At 44.1% G+C, this 17098-nt stretch overlaps 1 protein-coding gene across 2 annotated transcripts in view; it reads right to left on the bottom strand.

Annotated features, from left to right (window-relative positions):
* LOC123755797 (GDP-mannose pyrophosphorylase B) overlaps positions 1–6874 on the bottom strand; it is a 67695-nt gene extending 60821 nt beyond the window's left edge. The window contains exon 1 of one of the 2 annotated variants that reach the window (XM_045738613.2): positions 6796–6874. The gene's annotated coding sequence lies outside the window, so the exon portion shown is untranslated. The other variant, XM_069300280.1, reaches the window with a different exon arrangement.
* Positions 6875–17098: the final 10224 nt, after the last annotated feature.

Genomic DNA, 17098 nt, shown 5'->3' with positions numbered 1-17098 from the left:
ATAGACGAAATGTTCACACGGAATGTTAACAGAACGAGGGGACATGGATGGAAGCTTGAAACTCAGATGAATCACAGAGATGTTAGGAAGTTTTCTTTTAGCGTGAGAGTAGTGGGGAAATGGAATGCACTTCAGGAACAGGTTGTGGAAGCAAATACTATTCATAATTTTAAAACCAGGTATGATAGGGAAATGGGACAGGAGTCATTGCTGTAAACAACCGATGATCGAAAGGCGGGATCCAAGAGTCAATGCTCGATCCTGCAGACACAACTAGCTTTGCAGTCTCCGTGGTGTAGTGGTAAGACACTCGCCTGGCGTTCCGCGAGTGCTATGTCATGGGTTCGTATCCTGGCCGGGGAGGATTTACTGGGCGCAATTCCTTAACTGTAGCCTCTGTTTAACGCAACAGTAAAATGTGTACTTGGATGAAAAAACGATTCTTCGCGGCAGGGGATCGTATTCCAGGGACCATAGGATTAAGGACTTGCCCGAAACGCTACGCGTACTAGTGGCTTTACAAGAATGTAACAACTCTTGTATATATCTAAAAAAAAAAAAAAAAAAAAAAAAAAAAGTGAGTACACACAACGAGACTTCAGATATACCACAAAACCGGTTCCAGAACCAAGAAAGTTTGCATTCGAGGAAAGACAGTGCTGGGTGTTGTTACATAAAATAATACATGATTGTGACGCGTGTCACTGCGGGGTATTAAAAAAGAGCCAAAGCTCAACCCCCGCAAGCACAATTAGGTGAGTACACAGAGGCTACACACACAGACGGGACACAACACAGAGGCTACACACACAGACGGGCCACAACACAGAGGCTACACACACACAGACGGGCCACAACACAGAGGCTACACACACACAGACGGGCCACAACACAGAGGCTACACACACAGACGGGCCACAACACAGAGGCTACACACACACAGACGGGCCACAACACAGAGGCTACACACACACAGACGGGCCACAGGGACACAACGAGACCATTATACCAGGAGCGGCCAGCCAACACAATCACACTAGGGGGATGGTGAGTCTCTGACATCACAAAAAGTAAAGTTGTCAACTTATCATCTCAAATTTTCATGAACGTTAGTAAGATGGTAGAGGATATAAAGTAATTGATGTATGCAACATTTTAAGCGCTTAGTGATGTATGATATTCATACAGCATGGTTGCTAATGTGAAAAATACAACATTTTCACCTACACAAGCAAATCATAACTTGGCTTCTGAGGCGGAACTTTCATACTGTTACTCGGCCGAGCGGACAGCACACTGGACTTGTGATCCTGTGGTCCCGGGTTCGATCCCAGGCGCCGGCGAGAAACAATGGGCAGAGTTTTTTTCACCCTATGCCTCCTGTTACCTAGCAGAAAAATAGGTACCTAGGTGTTAGTCAGCTGTTACGGGCTGCTTCCTGGGGGGGGGGTGGAGGCCTGGTCGAGGACCGGACCGCGGGGACACTAAAGCCCCGAAATCATCTCAAAATAACCTCAAGAAAATACTGCGCTTGTTTTGATGCTCACGACGCACTGTTTTCATGACCTTAACCATCATTGTTCAAGATCACATGACGTGACCTCTGACCTTCAATATACAAAACGTATATCTTTAATTCATCTGGGAAACACTATTCAAGATAATGCATTATCTGGTGTAAGTTTCATTTTGGGATCAAAAGGTGTAAAGAAAGTCATGATATCCCGATACCTCACATTTAACCACATACCTGAACACCTGTTTATGGATATTATCATTAATTAATATTTTAGACAATTCCCGTTTTGAATGATCAGCATGTAAAAATTTATGAATGCGTCTGTGGGGTCGACCGCTGGATGGAATGGACTCGAGTCAAGGACGGGTTGAACTAGACATACAATTAATATATGTTAATTTATATGTGAGACACATTTTTAATGCACAATACGTACAAATTTATGAATGTGTCTCGAGGGGGGAATGGTCACTATTTTAAGGAGCCTGACCTGAGGACAGGTTACTGTTACGACCCTGGGTTCTTAGATGGCACCTTAACTGGCAGTGCAAAGGAACCAGGGGCCAGATTCATGAAGCATTTACGCAAGCACTTACGGACCTGTACATCTTCTCTAAATCTTTGGCGGCTTTGTTTACAATTATTAAACAATTAATGAGCTGCTAAGCACCAGGAGGCTGTTTATAACAATAACAACAGTTGATTTGAAAGTTCTCATGCTTGTAAACTGCTTAATAAATGTAACCAAAGCCGTCAAAGATTGAGGAAAGATGTACACGTTCGTAAGTACTTGCGCAACTGCTTCGTGAATCTGGGCCCAGGTTATTAACGCGTCTGTTTACATACTTACAGGGACCATTAACTCTTAAGTATGTGTAGTGACAGGTCCTGACTGGGAATATTTTTGATTAAGTAAATTATAGAACACTAATTGATAGGTTGGGTTATGTAGGAGGAATTTATCTAGGAATTATACTTATGTTTCACAAGTCCTTAAGTGCTCAACTTGGTTGATGGTTCCACTTCCCTGCCAGACGTAGGAACAACCTCGTTGCTCACAGAGTTGGTATAATGTGTTAATTGAATATTAATATAATTTAAAGCTAGATGTCAGTTATACTTAGAACTGATTATTAGCAAGTAAAAGTTTGTCTTGTAAGACTAGTACTGTTACTGTACGATCAGTTAATTAACTCCGGCAGCAACCGAATGGGGGGGGGGAGATGGGGGGCGTTTTAGGTCTTCTCTACTGGGTGTTCAAGAGGTCTGGACGTGTGATTGTGACTTCCCTCTTCCCCCCCTCCTCTTTTCCTCTCTTCCCCATATTCTCGTAACTTTCCAAGATAAGTATCTGTCAATGTACCGTGCCATTATTAGTGTTAAGTTAAACTGTTGTGTCCTACAGGCCAGTGTTTTGAGCCCCATGTGTTCTCCTCTGGGGCGGCCAAGCCGGACCACAGTGGGGGTAGAGTTATCTGTTCTGTCCCTAACAACCTCTAGTTGTTGCTTGTAACCCTCGTCTCCTGTTCTAGTGGATTCAGGGAATTAACGTAAGATCGAGGTGGTAAGAGAATTATTGTACTTGGGGGGGGGGGGGGGATTAGGGTTATTAAATTGTATATTAAGGTTTTCACCAGAATTATCCTTTTAACCTTGTTGTAGTGGAGTGGTTAATCTCTATATTGCAGACCATTTATAGTGATTCATACTCTCTGGGAATTAGGGCCTCATCTACTCCAGTGATTCAAACTCCCTGACCTTAAATATAGATCCCCACAGAGCAAACACTAGTTACTAACTACCCACATGTATAACAGTTGCATACAAGGGATTTGGTAGCTGGGTTACCGAGCGTTTAGCCTTGGTTGATGAGGACTGCCTGCTTTACACATGACTCGACTGACGACGTTCAAACTTTTCTCCAACACTGCTTCACCGACCACAACTGTTCGGAGCGCTCCTCTGAAAATGCTTCACTCACGAACTTTAAATAAATATAATTACCTAGAAACCCTAATCTAATGACCACTAAATGTTTTTATTTGTCCACACATTCTTATGATTATTATTATAAATTCTAGTAAATAAAATTAATATATATTTGAGAAAAAGACGATTTTTAGTATAAGGTACTGTACTTTTAGTCCAACATTGATGAATGCTTCTTTGGCATTAGTGGTAACTTAGACGTTGCCTAAGTAAATCAGGAGGGATTGACTGCCATCCTTAACGCCCTTCAACTAAAATGGCCGTCCTCATAATTAATGCACACCAGCTTTGACACTATCAACAGCTGCGTCTAATTGAGGTCCTTTAAAGGCATTTGGTTAGATAAGTTGGTCTAGGTTTGTACGTTTATGCTTAGAGAATTAGATGCTTATAATATATTGAGAATGTACTGTTAGAGACGTAAAGGGGATGCCTAAGTGTATCTATCATAGGCCTCTGATAGCAAAGGAAACTGGCTAAAATCAATTGGCCCCATGCATGGCAGCGCTATTTCTATCCATACACTGTCACTCGGATATTTGTCTAACCAATATTTAAGAACCAAGCAATCTCAGTTATGCCATGTTACCTGGCAACGTGTTCCATGAACCACACAAGGTGTGTAGATGTTATCACACATGAACCACGGAGAAACCGCCTGAAATAAGTACACGACGAATCTTGGTTAGAAAAATAAATCCATTTGTGTATGGCAGCGTTCTTCAACCTAACTTTTTCGTACACCAGCTTGCCGAGAGGCGTGTCGCGGGAGTTTGAGGGAAAGTAAACAAAATAGAGCATCAATCTTTTGAAATTCATGATCAACCGTACTTAAAAAAAACTATGATTACAATTTCAACTACAGTATCTTAATACCAGTTTTTATATATTATATTAAAAAGTTTATCCTTAACAAATTATGGCAATTCTTAACAACTTCAGCACCGTGTTTAGAGTGCCGGGAGTTGAAAAAGGTTGAAAATCTCTGATGTAGATCAACATGTATTCACGAGAAGCCAAGCTTTATTTTGATCTTCACCGTTGTTTACACGTAGTACAGTACTCGGTTGTACAGTCTGGTTACTTCTCGACTGATAATCTCTAATTCCGGGTTCGAATCCTCCCGGGCTGGACAGAAGTGGCTGGGAGGAGTGTCCCATCACCTAATTTACTTGTTCGCCAAGCAGCAAATAAACACCTAGGAGTTAGTCAGGCCTGTTGTGGGGTTACACCCTGGGGAGGGTCAGTAATTCGACCCTGTGGGGGGGGGGGGGGTCCATATAAGCCTAACATGTACTGAATGTATAAATTGCAGCCCGTCCTCAAACAAAGTTCAAAATATTTTCCATGCACCCGCCAACCCCCCATTCCCCCCCCCCCCCCCCCCGTTTATGAATGGAAAAAACTATTACACACGACTCACAACTGATGACGTCCGAACACTTCCGGAACAAGTGCTTCACTGACTACTTTTGTTCTATCCACAACTCTGTAAATGCTTCACCCACGTACTACAACTTACAAATAATCGCCAACAAAACCTAAACACCTAACCTAACCAATGCCTAAATATGCACAATATGCTAATATATAATAATAATATATATTTAAGAAAATTACTATTTTGAATGAACAGCATGTTAAAATTTATGAATACGTCTTTGAGGTCGAACGCTGGATGGAATGGACTTCGTCTGAAGACGGGTTGATAAACTGGCTGCCTGTCCCAACACAATGTATTATTACCATTATTATGTTAGGCTTATTGATCCAGGAAATTTCTTCAAAAGGTCAGATGTAACACAAATAAGGAGGAAAGGTTTCGAGCTCAACAAGCCACCATGTAGGATAGAAAACAGGAAATGTTTTTTCACCCACAGGGTTATACTCATGAAACCGCCTATCTGCCGAAGCCGAAATGCCAAAACGCTGCTGAATTTCAAAATCCTGCTCGACAGTATCAGGACAAACGGGGGCCACCTTCGACAAACTGCCGGCTTCCTGCCCTCGTCGAGGCCACTAGAGAGATAGTGGCCTCGGGTAAACTCAGGTATATATTAAGGATGATCCCAGACGATTAAGGCAGCGTCTGGGATCCTGTCGGACGTAGGCTTCGAACCATCGTCACGGCCCTTGTGGATTTGCTCATTTATACACACTGGCTGCCTCTCCCTCCGAAACACTTAAATTATTATTATAACCTCATTCCAAAATAAGTACCATATTTTGCAACAAAGAGAAAGTATATTAATTCAGGGGTACTGTGAGATTATATACGCATAACATTACGACTATACAGTATTTGTAATGCAGAAATTACACTTACAAGAGCCCACCCGTGGGTCACCACATTGACCCCCAACCAATCACAGCGCTTACGTGGATCAACACACTGACCCCAAACCAATCACACAGCCCTACACAGAAATCACATTGTTGATATATCAATGAGAAAATTCACAGAAGCCATGATGAGGATTCGAACCTATGCAATGGGTGTTCGCCACATTGACCCCAACCAGTCTCGGCCCTCACGTGAGCCATCAGGACGAACCAGCCAATCGCAGCCCTCACGAGGGTCATCAGGATGAGCCAGACAATCACAGCCCTCACGTTGGCCATCAGGATGAGCCAGACAATCCCAGCTCTCACGTGGGCCATCAGGATGAGCCAGACAATCCCAGCTCTCACGTTGGCCATCAGGATGAGCCAGACAATCCCAGCTCTCACGTGGGCCATCAGGATGAGCCAGACAATCCCAGCTCTCACGTGGGCCATCAGGATGAGCCAGACAATCCCAGCTCTCACGTTGGCCATCAGGATGAGCCAGACAATCCCAGCTCTCACGTGGGCCATCAGGATGAGCCAGACAATCAGAGCCCTCACCACGGTCTCTAGGATGAACCAGGCAACCAATCATATCCGTCAAGTGGACCAGCAGGATGAACCAGCCAATTACAACCCTCGCCTGGGTCAACAGGATGAACCAAGCAGCCAATCACAGCACTAGCCAAGTATGCCCCTTAAGGATCACCTGAATGAAGCAACCAATCAGAGCGCGCTACAACGCACAAGGATTAACCGACCAATTGGCAGAGGGGAAGAACATCACGTGATCACAACACTCCACGTAAACAAACCAAGTTGGCGAAAATTTTCGACAATCTCACGCCGATAAATAGCAGGAATTACTATTAAAATCATCTTTTGTTCATCGCGACACTAACACAGACCTTCCTGGTTACTAGGGATGGATAAATGAGGGAGAAAAGGGCGCCAACACTCACAAAACTAGCGGGGGATGACAGCTGAGCCTCACGTCGTCTGCCTTAACAACAACACACTGGAGGGCGGGCGAACATCTTGCGAAACCCGACAACGAATAAATATTACTTTTATTTCCCCATTTCTTCCCTAAATACATTATCGAATCAATAAATGACATATAATATTTGTTCGGCATTAGAAAATAAATAAATATAACTTTGCATAATTGTTTTATATAAAATGTATAGGTACGTGGAATACACGGCGGAGAAACCTTGTGACAATATTAGTAGCTGGCAAGACAGTAGTGATATAATCAATACACAGATGGCGCGCGTGTGGCGCCTCTACACTTGTCACTAACCTCTGCTCTATATTCACTTACTAACGTCGCAAAAAGTCAATATTTCAGTAATTTTATCGTTTTTTTGTAGTATTATTTACGAAAGTTATTTAGGAAAGTCTGACTGAAAATTTTGGCAATAGCTAAAACGCGTTTGCCCGAAACGCTGTGCATTAGTGACTTTAGGTATTATATGTACTACATATCTCTATCTATAAATCCAACATTATGTTTGTAACTCATCTTCTCTGTGTGTACTTTTACCTGAATAAACATTTTGATTACAATTTTTTGAGCTAACTCTGCAGCATCCCTAACATCTGGCAACTATTGGCATCAAGCGATTTAAAGGCATAGTTTGTGATCTTAGTTTGTGAGAGAGACTGAACTAAGAAACATAATGGAAGACCTTAAGCATGTACTAAATCATCCTCGCACGCAAAATTAATAACGTACATTTATTAAAATATTCATGTACAGTATCTTTTGTAATAAAAATTTCATAAAAATGGGGTCCTTGGTGACGTAGTTGATCACATGGCTACAATGTGTTTACAAATTCAAATGTTTATTTAGGTAAAGTACATACATACAAGGGGTAATACAGATATTGATGAATTTATAGATAGAGCTAGTACATACAATGCCTAAAGCTATAACTATATATACTATAACGCAAAGCGTTTCGGACACAAACACTATGCGTGTTGAATGGCTCGTTTTAACCTTAGATACACAACAGAGGCCCGTTACACTATTCTATATTTCGGATTACAGAGTATAGATCAAGAGCTCGTCTAATATTTCCATTTCGCAGAACATATGAACTAAAATTCCATGTGTTACCACCAGCCTGCATTAGCAAACATTTAGCAGAGTATAAGAATACCTTTATTTACCCATCAGTGCCTACAAGGTAGTGAGGTCTAGCTTCTGGGCCCCTGCCTACTAGCCCATATTTACCTCTTGTGTTATAATTTATCTATCCTATTACTTGAATTCCTTGTCAAATCTATATGTAACGTTGAGGATGGAGATGGCTTCCATAACTACTTTAGTATGGTACATGTTGACCACCTGTACAGTGTATGAGTATTTCCTTACATATGTTCGAGTCGTGTTCCAGCTTCCATCACGTGTGTCCGCGTCCAACTTGCCCTTAATTTCAAGAGGCTGCCCTTCTTCATCTTGTCTATTGCCCTCAGTTCTCCTCCTTCTTTCCTCCTCCAGGGTTGTGAAGTCTCCTTCCATCAGACTATTCTCATAACCTTCTTAACTCTGGCGCCAGTCATGCTGCAAGCACTCTCTACTTTACGAATTTTGGTTTTATGCTTCACGAGGTGTAGATACCATGCCGGTGCTGCTTATTCCAGTGTTGGTCTAACAGATATTGTGTAGAGTGCCTTGAAGGACTCCTGATTTAGGTTAACGATGTTCTAATATTTAGCAGCGTCTCATATGATGCTGATGTTACCCTGTTTATGTGTGCCTCTGGTGCTAGAACCAGTCTTGGAATTATGTCCACTCCCAAATCTCTCGCTTTCTGATTCCTGGAGTTGCCTTCCCTTTGTTGTGTAGATTATTATTATGAATTATACCTTCCATTGGGCTGTATGGGTCTCGAACCCTGGACCCATACAGCCCCGGTGAATGGAATGTTTACTTCCACAGAAGTGTGGATGACAATTTATATGAATTATACCTCTTTCTCTCCTCCTTTTCCCATCTTCATTACCTTACACCTGTTAGGATTGAATTCCAAGAACCACTTGGAGTTTGTGAAGGTTCTATAACCTCACACAGTCGTCTTTTGTTCTTACATTCCTCTTCAGCTTTGTGTCATCTGCAAACATTAACATGTACGAGCTCTCTCTCCCTCAGATAGATCTTGTGCCTACATTATGAAGGAATGTTTATTCTCAAAAAGTCATTTGAAGGACATTTGACGTATAGGAAAATACAGTCTACCCAGCCACCTTTTTCTCTGAGTTATTTTAGCAACCTTGTCACAGAACTCGAGTCATCTTTCTCACGCACGATTTTCCCTTTCTAAATCCATGGTGACTTTTGGTCACAATTGGTCCTCTCCAGTGCTCTACCATTCTCAACATGGGCACTTTCTCCAGTATGTAACACTATTCGTACGATCGTCGACATAGTTGCAAAGAGTTGCACAAGATCGTCGACATGTTATCAGGAGGTTGGGTTTTATACATTACCACAGACAGTTGTATCGGGTCGGCCATATGTTACTGCGTGACGGGGAACATATATTTAGGGGATGATCGAGTTGAGGTTTATATTGACATATATATGTTGATTAAATCTAATTTCGTTGAAATAATGAGTTTAGTATCTGTGTTGTGGGCGGTGGTGGCTATTGTATGTCACGGGGGGGGGGGGGGGAGATAAGGGTCCTGTGAGCATGACACACACACACACACACACACACACACACACACACACACACACACACACACACACACACACACACACACACACACACACACACACACACACACAGGCCTGGGCCTGTGCGAGGGTTGGGGCCTCGTAGCCTGGTGGATAGCGCGTAGGACTCGTAATTCTGTGGCGCGGGTTCGATTCCCGCACGAGGCAGAAACAAATGGGCAAAGTTTCTTTCACCCTAAGTGCCCCTGTTACCTAGCAGTAAATAGGTACCTGGGAGTTAGTCAGCTGTCACGGGCTGCTTCCTGGTGTGTGTGGTGTGGGGAAAAAAAAAAGTAGTTAGTAAACAGTTGATTGACAGTTGAGAGGCGGGCCGAAAGAGCAAAGCTCAACCCCCGCAAAAACACAACTAGTAAACACAACTAGTAAACACACACACACACACACACACACACACACACACACACTCAGGGGGACACGGGGGTCTCGAGGACAAGTGGGCAACGTTTGGAATTCGCAGCCCACTGATCAGGGTTCAATTCCCAACAAAGACAGAAACAAATGGGCATAGATTCTTTCACCTAATGGCTCTGCTCACCTAGCAGTAAATAAGTAACTGGAAGTTAGACAGCTGCTGCGGACTGTATCATGGCGGTGTGTTGCTGTGTTCCACAAGTTATAAGTGTTAGCGTGTAGAGTCAAGCGGCGGAGCGCCTAGCACATGACGGGAAAGGGAATTCAAAGGTAATAATTAAATCCATTAATAAAAAACATGACCTCGAGAAGAAGTATAGGTTAGGAATCGTCTCCAAAGAATTTTCAATGAATTACTCGTCATTGCTATTTAAAATAATTAGAAGAGCCAAAATTAAATACTATGAAGATAAATTTACCCAAACAAAGGGCAACATTAAGAAAACATGGAGCACAATTTCACAAATATTGGGATCAAAGAAGATTTTAAATAACAAACCAATACTCCTGTCCAATAACGATGGTCAGCTTACAGCCTCTGATACTGCTAATGAGTTCAATAGGTTCTTCTCTAACTTGCTTAGCTAAATGAATTGTGGGGTTCAGTCCCTGAGCCCATTATGTGCCTGTGTAACCCTTTCCACTACCGCCCACAAGATGGGTATGGGGTGCATAATAAGTGAACTAAACTAACTCTTCCATTGGGTCATCCCTTGCAAATGACATTTCATCTTCCAGGACTGATGTTCAGGACTATCTTAGAGGTAACTATCCACAGTCTCTGTACCTAACGCCTGCAAATTCCACTGATGTTAATGAGATAATCCTTTCCCTTAAAAACAAGTCTAGTGCCCTTGAGGAGATACCAACTTTAATTTACAAAAAAGCCTCCAGATCTTTAGCCCCTGCTATTGCATTGTTCTTCAACAAGTCACTTGAACTCCAAACCTTTCCAGATATTCTAAAAAAAGCGAGAGTAACCCCTGTCCACGAATGTGGTGATCTCACTGATGTCAACAACTTCAGACCTATATCAATCCTGCCAAACTTGTCAAAAATATTTGAAAAACTAATCTGTAAGCAGCTTTACTCTTATCTAGCCAAACACAATATACTTAGCTCTTGTCAATATCGCTTCAGACCCAGAAAAAAGCACTAACGATGCACTTATTAGTATGATTAACTTGGTACATACAGCTCTTGATAAAAATGAGTTCCCTGTTGGGTTATTTGTGGACCTACGTAAGGCTTTTGACACTGTCAACCACCGAAACCTTCTTCTTAAATTATATCATTATGGAGTCAGAGGTCACTCCCTGCAATACCTTCAGTCTTACCTTACTGACAGGCTCCAGTATGTTTCAGTGAATAATTCAATTTCTCCCACCCTACCCATCAACATTGGTGTTCCTCAGGGCAGCATACTTGGCCCTCTCCTCTTTCTCATCTACATTAATGACCTTCCAAATGCCTCCCAACACCTCAAACCAACTCTATTTGCTGACGACACAACCTTCATTTACTCCAGTCCTGACCCCCTTGCTCTAAATGTCACAGTAAATACTGAGCTTAATAAAGTCCATCTTTGGCTAACTGCCAACAAACTCACCCTTAACATTGACAAAACTTTCTATATTCTGTTTGGCAATAAATCCTCTAATCAAATAAATCTCAAAATAAACAATACCCAAATTTGTAACAAATTAGATGGCAAAATCCTTGGCATTCTCATTGACCAGAAGCTGAATTTCCAGGGACACATTCTAAATATATCAAAAAAAGTTTCAAAAACTGTTGGCATTCTTTCTAAGATCAGATATTATGTACCTCGGCCTTCCCTGGTGACGCTCTATTACTCTCTCATCTATCCTTATCTCAACTATGGTATTTGTGCTTGGGGTTCTACTACCCCAAAATCATTTACGTTCTCTAGGCTGTACAAGAATGTAACAACTCTTGTATATATCTCAAAAAAAAAAAAAAAAGCGGTGAGTGAGGTCGGTCAGGGTGACGGGAAGAAGAGAGGTCGTGGATGATGGAGCCATCATGACAAGCCAGCGTGGGCACAACGAGCTGGTCTGATGAGTGGAGATGAGTCTGGAGAGCATGAGTACGGTACTGAAGACTAAGAGGGTGTGTGGGGCTGTATGTGTGGAGGAGGAGTGATGGATGAGCACCACACAGGTCACGAGAGGATATTGACAAGGGAAGCCAAGTGATGCAGTTGGATATTGATAGAATTTATATCTAAGGTAACTAGAGCATATTGTAATAATTAAATTATAACAGCTGACGGGGCTTTACTCCCCTCCTATACATCCTCTCGTGTGAGGTGCAAGCCGGCCACTTGGGGCGGCCCCAGACACTCCTCACCAACTATGAAGGACGTCTATGAAATATTTCATGATATTGAATTGAAATTGAAATAAGTTTATTGAGGTAAAATACACACAAAGGGATGAGGTAGCTCAAGCTATTCTCACCCCGTTCAGTACATCGTGTTAATACATACATAGACACACATCACAAACAATTAACATATTACCGAACATTCTAAGAGATAAATATATACATTCCTCCTTTACACAAGTAATTTCATGATAAGTTATCTGTAGTCTAGATAAACTTTGTAAGCACATCACTGTGTGTGTGTGATGTACATTTTTTGTATTTAAATTGCATTTAAAACTGTGTATCGAATTAGCTTCGGTAACTTCGTCATCTGGTCCGTTCCACTTATATACAACTCTCACACTGAGAAAGTTATTTCTGAGACCCCCTCCCCCCCCCCCCCCCCCTGTGACTCGTGTGCTTCCAGTTTCCAATTATGTCCTTTCCTGCTGATCCTCACTTTGAACACTGCTTCTATATCTACTTTGTCAATCCGCCTTAGTATCTTGAGCGTCGTTATCATATCTCTCTTATTGTTTCATTTCTCCAGTGAAGTGAGGTCCAGTTTCCTGTCTTTCTTCATATCTCAGTCCCTTTAGCTCGAGAACAAGCCTTGTTTCGGATTTTTGGACCTTTATTAGTTTTGTTTTGTGGTTGTTTAGGTACGGGTTCCAGTACCTAAGGCACCTTTACTGCTTATGTTTGGACAGCATACTCAGTAATAAGTCTCACAAAGAATGTATACAGCGCTCGGAAGGAATCTTTGTCCAAATTCCTGAAGGCTAGCCTAACGTTCGCCAGTATGGCATATACTGCCCTCGGTATTCCTGAAGGATATAACGTTCGCCAGTATGGCATATACTGCCCTCGGTATTCCTGAAGGATAGCCTAACGTTCGCCAGTATGGCATATACTGCCCTCGGTATTCCTGAAGGATAGCCTAACGTTCGCCAGTATGGCATATACTGCCCTCGGTATTCCTGAAGGATAGCCTAACGTTCGCCAGTATGGCATATACTGCCCTCGGTATTCCTGAAGGATAGCCTAACGTTCGCCAGTATGGCATATACTGCCCTCGGTATTCCTGAAGGATAGCCTAACGTTCGCCAGTATGGCATATACTGCCCTCGGTATTCCTGAAGGATAGCCTAACGTTCGCCAGTATGGCATATACTGCCCTCGGTATTCCTGAAGGATAGCCTAACGTTCGCCAGTATGGCATATACTGCCCTCGGTATTCCTGAAGGATAGCCTAACGTTCGCCAGTATGGCATATACTGCCCTCGGTATTCCTGAAGGATAGCCTAACGTTCGCCAGTATGGCATATACTGCCCTCGGTATTCCTGAAGGATAGCCTAACGTTCGCCAGTATGGCATATACTGCCCTCGGTATTCCTGAAGGATAGCCTAACGTTCGCCAGTATGGCATATACTGCCCTCGGTATTCCTGAAGGATAGCCTAACGTTCGCCAGTATGGCATATACTGCCCTCGGTATTCCTGAAGGATAGCCTAACGTTCGCCAGTATGGCATATACTGCCCTCGGTATTCCTGAAGGATAGCCTAACGTTCGCCAGTATGGCATATACTGCCCTCGGTATTCCTGAAGGATAGCCTAACGTTCGCCAGTATGGCATATACTGCCCTCGGTATTCCTGAAGGATAGCCTAACGTTCGCCAGTATGGCATATACTGCCCTCGGTATTCCTGAAGGATAGCCTAACGTTCGCCAGTATGGCATATACTGCCCTCGGTATTCCTGAAGGATAGCCTAACGTTCGCCAGTATGGCATATACTGCCCTCGGTATTCCTGAAGGATAGCCTAACGTTCGCCAGTATGGCATATACTGCCCTCGGTATTCCTGAAGGATAGCCTAACGTTCGCCAGTATGGCATATACTGCCCTCGGTATTCCTGAAGGATAGCCTAACGTTCGCCAGTATGGCATATACTGCCCTCGGTATTCCTGAAGGATAGCCTAACGTTCGCCAGTATGGCATATACTGCCCTCGGTATTCCTGAAGGATAGCCTAACGTTCGCCAGTATGGCATATACTGCCCTCGGTATTCCTGAAGGATAGCCTAACGTTCGCCAGTATGGCATATACTGCCCTCGGTATTCCTGAAGGATAGCCTAACGTTCGCCAGTATGGCATATACTGCCCTCGGTATTCCTGAAGGATAGCCTAACGTTCGCCAGTATGGTATATACTGCCCTCGGTATTCCTGAAGGATAGCCTAACGTTCGCCAGTATGGCATATACTGCCCTCGGTATTCCTGAAGGATAGCCTAACGTTCGCCAGTATGGCATATACTGCCCTCGGTATTCCTGAAGGATAGCCTAACGTTCGCCAGTATGGCATATACTGCCCTCGGTATTCCTGAAGGATAGCCTAACGTTCGCCAGTATGGCATATACTGCCCTCGGTATTCCTGAAGGATAGCCTAACGTTCGCCAGTATGGCATATACTGCCCTCGGTATTCCTGAAGGATAGCCTAACGTTCGCCAGTATGGCATATACTGCCCTCGGTATTCCTGAAGGATAGCCTAACGTTCGCCAGTATGGCATATACTGCCCTCGGTATTCCTGAAGGATAGCCTAACGTTCGCCAGTATGGCATATACTGCCCTCGGTATTCCTGAAGGATAGCCTAACGTTCGCCAGTATGGCATATACTGCCCTCGGTATTCCTGAAGGATAGCCTAACGTTCGCCAGTATGGCATATACTGCCCTCGGTATTCCTGAAGGATAGCCTAACGTTCGCCAGTATGGCATATACTGCCCTCGGTATTCCTGAAGGATAGCCTAACGTTCGCCAGTATGGCATATACTGCCCTCGGTATTCCTGAAGGATAGCCTAACGTTCGCCAGTATGGCATATACTGCCCTCGGTATTCCTGAAGGATAGCCTAACGTTCGCCAGTATGGCATATACTGCCCTCGGTATTCCTGAAGGATAGCCTAACGTTCGCCAGTATGGCATATACTGCCCTCGGTATTCCTGAAGGATAGCCTAACGTTCGCCAGTATGGCATATACTGCCCTCGGTATTCCTGAAGGATAGCCTAACGTTCGCCAGTATGGCATATACTGCCCTCGGTATTCCTGAAGGATAGCCTAACGTTCGCCAGTATGGCATATACTGCCCTCGGTATTCCTGAAGGATAGCCTAACGTTCGCCAGTATGGCATATACTGCCCTCGGTATTCCTGAAGGATAGCCTAACGTTCGCCAGTATGGCATATACTGCCCTCGGTATTCCTGAAGGATAGCCTAACGTTCGCCAGTATGGCATATACTGCCCTCGGTATTCCTGAAGGATAGCCTAACGTTCGCCAGTATGGCATATACTGCCCTCGGTATTCCTGAAGGCTAGCCTAACGTTCGCCAGTATGGCATATACTGCCCTCGGTATTCCTGAAGGATAGCCTAACGTTCGCCAGTATGGCATATACTGCCCTCGGTATTCCTGAAGGCTAGCCTAACGTTCGCCAGTATGGCATATACTGCCCTCGGTATTCCTGAAGGATAGCCTAACGTTCGCCAGTATGGCATATACTGCCCTCGGTATTCCTGAAGGCTAGCCTAACGTTCGCCAGTATGGCATATACTGCCCTCGGTATTCCTGAAGGATAGCCTAACGTTCGCCAGTATGGCATATACTGCCCTCGGTATTCCTGAAGGCTAGCCTAACGTTCGCCAGTATGGCATATACTGCCCTCGGTATTCCTGAAGGATAGCCTAACGTTCGCCAGTATGGCATATACTGCCCTCGGTATTCCTGAAGGCTAGCCTAACGTTCGCCAGTATGGCATATACTGCCCTCGGTATTTTGCTGATGTGTGTACTAAAACATTCTTATTTACATTCCTGAAAGCTCTGTTGCTCGTCAGCTTAAGCATATGTTGCTTACATGTGTAAGCCATCAGTATTTACATATTAGTGTCTATGTAGAGCGAGATCTGGCTCTTGGACCCCGCCTTCTTGCTACTGATAGCTGATGCTTTCGTATCTCTGGACGTTGTGTGATAGTGAGTAGTGGTGTTCGAGAGCCCCAAGGCGGGCGTGTTTGTCTACATTTCTGCCTTTGTCAAGACAGTCCCAACCTAGACTATCCAACCACTTGGGCTGGACGGTAGAGCGACTGTCTCGCTTCATGCAGGTCGGCGTTCAATCCCCGACCGTCCAAGTGGTTGGACACCATTCCTTCCCTCCCCGTCCCATCCCAAATCTTTATCCTGATCCCTTCCCAGTGCTATATAGTCGTCATGGCTTGGCGCTTTCCCGACAATTCCCTTCCCTTCCCCCAACCTAGGCTGCCGGGAGATATTTTACCGCCGAAAACGAGAGCGCGTTGAAATCCGGGAAAAATCTGTCGATGTTGTGACACTTGTTCTTCAGAGTGCGGGTTGAAGGCCACCTCCGTCCCACGGTCCACTTCTTGCCTCTCGGATTGTACCAGAGTATTTCCGCATTTCGCTCTGATTCATTTGTTCAAGCATCCGCCTGTGTCTTCTCGTAGGAAAACCTGTAGTGGCCACTGTGGACGCCCCCATGGCGAGCAGAGGGCCCCGTGGTCCGTGTTGTTGAGGGCCGTATTGGGGCCCCCAGGGTGGGCAGCTGGAGGCCCCAGGGTGGGCAGCTGAGGGGCCCCAGGTGGGCATCATGGGCCGTGGTGGGCAGTATAGAGGGCCAGAAA

Source organism: Procambarus clarkii, chromosome 43 (assembly GCF_040958095.1).
Source record: "Procambarus clarkii isolate CNS0578487 chromosome 43, FALCON_Pclarkii_2.0, whole genome shotgun sequence".
Classification (NCBI taxonomy): domain Eukaryota; kingdom Metazoa; phylum Arthropoda; class Malacostraca; order Decapoda; family Cambaridae; genus Procambarus; species Procambarus clarkii.
The sequence above is the reverse complement of the archived record's forward strand: the minus strand, read 5'-3'. Positions and strand labels throughout refer to the sequence as shown.